Here is a 4,621-nt window from a genome sequence, read left to right as displayed (position 1 = left end):
AAACTTTCAAATGCGTTTGCACCAACTGGGCCCAAGAAGTTGATTTTGATTCTTTAATATCCTTCTTAGCTAAGATTTTTCTCTGATCATCTCTTATATTCTTCATATGGACTCCACACATTTTATTACATTTATTGTAGAAAACCATTTATCCATCTTATTTTTTCTTTTCCAAAGGACCCATCAAAGTGTAAGTCGTTCAGTCGTGTCCGACTCTTTGAGATCCCGTGGACTGTAGCCCACCAAGCTCCTCTGTCCATGGGATTCTCCAGGCAAGGAGTGGGTTGCCATTCCCTTCTCCAGGAGATCTTCCTGACTTAGAGAACAAACCCAGGTCTCCCACATTGCAGGCAGATTCTTTACCACCTGAGCCACCAGGGAAGTCCTTATAGAACCCATCCTAGATCTTTTTAATAACTTTTATCCTCATGTACCTTTAAAATCTTTTAATTTTTATTAATTTTCCTCTAATTCCTGCAGCATCTGTGTATTTTTGGCTCTGGTTGCATTTGGCTTTTTGCTTGGAAAATGAAATATGTGGTTACAAAACTTCCCTTAAGCATCAGTATCATTCAGGAGGCTGAACTAGTTTCTGGAATAATATAATTCAGTTACTTAGTGTAATTCTTTATGGTTCCAGCACTCCTGGCTGCAACGCTTGGAAATATTTCTATTTAAAATTTCATGCCCACTAGGCATAGACCGTATCACAAAATATATCCAAAATGAACATGAGAAAATAGCATGAATTTCTGCCAGCAACCACAGCAGAAGACTTTAAAAATATACTTTGGCAATTTAGCCACAGTATTGTTTTCCAAAAAAAAAATGGGAAGGAGTCAGTGATGTTTAGTCGAAAACATTAAGTTTTAAAATTTTCCCATCAACTGAAGCCTATTTAGTGAAAAGTGCTAATCTGTTATTTCTTCTCTCTTTCTCCTGCTGAGTTTGAATTACTCACTATTTGACTAAGGAATTTCCAAGCATATGCACAATGATAAGAATGCCAGAGTGTTTCAAATAAAGCTTTTTTTGTTGTCAAATCTGGAGTGAAAATGGTTCATTCCATGAACCCAAAACATGTACTTTGGTCCAATTTTTTTGGTGTTGCCACACAGCTTTCATTGTTTTTGATAAGCTCATTGGTAAATTTGGCCACTTAAAATGGCTCAGTGGTAAAGAATATTCCTGCCAGTGTAAGAGGCATGGTTTGCTTCCTGGGTCAGGAAGATCCCCTGAAGAAGGAAACGGCAACCCACTCCAGTATTTTCACCTGTAGAATCCCACGGACAGAGGAGCCTGGCAGGGTCTCGAAGGAGTCGGACATGACTTGGCGATTAAATGACAAAGTTGGGTTTCTAGTATGATAGACACCTTCAGCCGTTTCACTATATCCGTATGAAATCGTACTTTGTACTGAAGAAATGTGATTACTCATGATAGCAGGAATGGAAAATGTCTTCAAGCAGATCGTTTTCAATAAAAGTGTGCTGCGTGTCTTGAAACCTAACTAGCCCTGGTCATTGAGGTGGCATCCTCAGAAAATTATGTGCTTTTCAGAATTTTAGCACCATCTTGCTTTGTTATTTAGCAAAAACTTGTAAGATAAACTGACTGAAAGAAAAACCTATACATCAACTCGTAACAGCAAGGATTTTTAGAGGTGGCCTTGAAAGTTACTCCTCTTTTTTTAATCATTATTTGTGTGTATGCTCAGTCTTGTCCAGCTTTTTGCTACCCCGTGGACTGTAGCCCGCCAGGCTCGTCTGTCCATGGGATTTCCCAGGCAAGAATACTGGGGTGGGTTGCCGTTTCCTTCTCCAGGGGATCTTCCCAACCCAGGGATCCAACTAGCATATCCTGCATTAGATTCTTTACCATCTGAGCCAGCAGGAAAGCCATACACACACACACACACACACACACACACACACACACACACACCCCCCTTTTCCTTTAGCTGTGTACCCAGCACTGACATTGCTGTATTACGTGGTCATTCTAGTGTTAGCTTTTTGGGCACACTCCATAATCTTCTCCATACTGGTTGTGACAGTGTACATTCTGACCAGCAATACAGAAGGAATGCTGTTTCTCTCCATCCTTGCCCGTGTTTGTTATCGCTGGTCTCCTTGTTGATGGCTGTTCTAACAGGTGTGAAGTGATTTTCCATTGTGCGACTTTATATTTATTGTGTTTGTTTTTTTTTTAATTTGTTTATTTGACTGTGCCGGGTGTTAGCTGTGGCATGCAGGAACTTTAGCTTCAGCATTTGGCCTCTAGTTCACTGAGCAGGAATCAGACCCCGGCTCCCTGAACTGGGAGTGTGGGATCTTCACCCCTAGCCCACCAGGGAAGTCCTTCTCATCGTGGTTTTCATTTGCAATTCACTGATGGTTGGTGACGTCTAGATGTCCAGCGCCTCTTCATGTTATCCGTTGGCTGTTTGCATATCTTTTTCCGAAAACTGTCTCATCAGGTCCTTTGCCTATTTTCAAACCAGACTATTTGTGGGTTCTTTTGCTACTGAGTTATATGAGTTTCTTGTATATTTTGAATATTAATCCCTTGCCAACAAACGTCCGTCTAGGCAAGCCTATGCTTTTTCCATTACTCATGTATGAATGTAAGAGTTGGACTGTGAAGAAAGCTGAGGGCCGAAGAATTGATGATTTCGAACTGTGGTGTTGGAGAAGACTCTTGAGAGTCCTCCCTTGGACTGCAAGGAGATCCAACCAGTCCATTCTAAAGGAGATCAGCCCTGGGATTTCTTTGGAAGGACTGATGCTAAAACTGAAACGCCAGTACTTTGGCCACCTCATGCGAAGAGTTGGTTCATTGGAAAAGACTCTGATGCTGGGAGGGATTGGGGACAGGAGGAGAAGGGGACGACAGAAGATGAGATGGCTGGATGGCATCACCGACTGGATGGACGTGAGTCTGAGTGAACTCCGGGAGTTGGTGATGGACAGGGAGGCCTGGCGTCCTGCTGTCCAAGTGGTGGCAAAGAGCCAGACACGACTGAGTGACTGAACTGAACCACATATATGATTTACGAATATCGTGTCTCATTCCTTATGTTGCCCTTTCATTTTGTCGATCGTTTCTCTTGATGTGTAGAAGCTTCTTTGTTTGGTTTAGTCCTGAGTGGTTTCTGTTGCTGCTCTTGTTGTTGCTTATGCGTTTGAGGTCCAGAAAAATCGTTGTCAAGACCAGTGTCAAGAAGTATTTCTGGGACTTCCCTCATGGTCCAGTGGTTAAGACTTCATCTTCCAATGCAGGGGCTGTGACTTCAGTCCCTCATCTGATAACTAAGATCCCACTGGCCTCATGTCTAAAGAACCAAAGCAAAAAGCAGAAGCAATATCGGAAGAAATACAATAAAGACTTCAAAATGGTCTGTACCAAAAAAATCCTTAAAAAAAAGAGTATTTCTTTCCAACCCCGGACCTGCAGGATGGCTCCCGCAAAGAAGGGCGGCGAGAAGAAGAAGGGCCGGTCCACCGTCAACTAGGTGGTGACGAGAGAATCTACATTCACAAGCGGGTCCATGGAGTGGGTTTCAAGAAGCGTGCCCCTAGGGCACTCCAAGAAATCCGGAAGTTTGCCATGAAGGAGATGGGAGCCCCGGATGTGCTCATTGACACCAGGCTCAACAAAGCCGGCTGGGCCAAAGGGATCAGGAATGTCCCATACTGTCCAGAAAACTTAATGAAGATGAAGACTCGGCAAACAAGCTCTATACTTTGGTTACCTACGTGCCCGTCACCACCTTCAAAGATCTACAGACAGTCAATGTGGATGAGAACTGATTGCTGATGGTCCAGAAAAGTTATTGAACTGCCAAAAAAAAAAAAAAGTATTTACACTGTTTTTTTCCTAAGAGTTTGATGGTTTCTGGCCGTTCATTTTAAGTTTTAACCTATTTCAAGTTAATGTTTGTGGATGGTATAAGATAGAGGTCCAGTTTCATTATTTTCTCGTGGTTATTTAGTTTTTTAATCAGTATTTATCAAAGAAACTATGCATTGAGTATTATTGGCTTTCTTGTTCAATATTGCAGGCAGATGCTTTACCATCAGAGCCACCAGGGAAACCCCTGTTCAGTGTTAGCTGGCATGTATTACATGTCAGGTTTAAGCTGTGATAATTCTAGGCAGACCATAAATTCTGATATGTGTGGGATTCTTCAGTAATTTAACTCTGGGGAATCAAAGGGCTGTCATATTGACACAGGTTATCCAAAGCAAGAATCAACTCACCCTGGCTTATATTCATTCTTTCCTTTGGAATGTCCAGTCCATGCCAGCTAAAAGAATAAATAATCACATGATTACTAACATTCAAATTTAAAGTCATGTGAAATGAAAGTAGCTCAGTCTCAGTCGTAGCTGACTCTCTGTGACTCTGTGGACTATATAGTCCATGGAATTCTCCAGGCCAGGATACTGGAGTGAGTAGCCTTTCCCTTCTCCAGGGGGATCGTCCCAACCCAGGGATGGAACCCAGGTCTCCCGCGTTGCAGGCGGATTCTTTACCAGCTCAGCCACCAGGGAAGCCCATGTGAAGTAAATTGGTGTCTTAATGTTCTTTTTAAAAAAATTCTTATGTATTTGTTTTT

At 42.2% G+C, this 4,621-nt stretch overlaps 1 pseudogene; it reads left to right on the top strand.

The window, feature by feature from the left end:
* The first annotated feature begins 3,451 nt into the window (after nucleotides 1-3,451).
* On the top strand, nucleotides 3,452-3,859 carry LOC113887446 (annotated as a pseudogene).
* The last annotated feature ends 762 nt before the right edge of the window (nucleotides 3,860-4,621 follow it).

This window comes from Bos indicus x Bos taurus, chromosome X, assembly GCF_003369695.1.
Source record: "Bos indicus x Bos taurus breed Angus x Brahman F1 hybrid chromosome X, Bos_hybrid_MaternalHap_v2.0, whole genome shotgun sequence".
Classification (NCBI taxonomy): Eukaryota; Metazoa; Chordata; class Mammalia; order Artiodactyla; family Bovidae; genus Bos; species Bos indicus x Bos taurus.
This window is presented reverse-complemented; position numbering and strand designations above follow the sequence as displayed.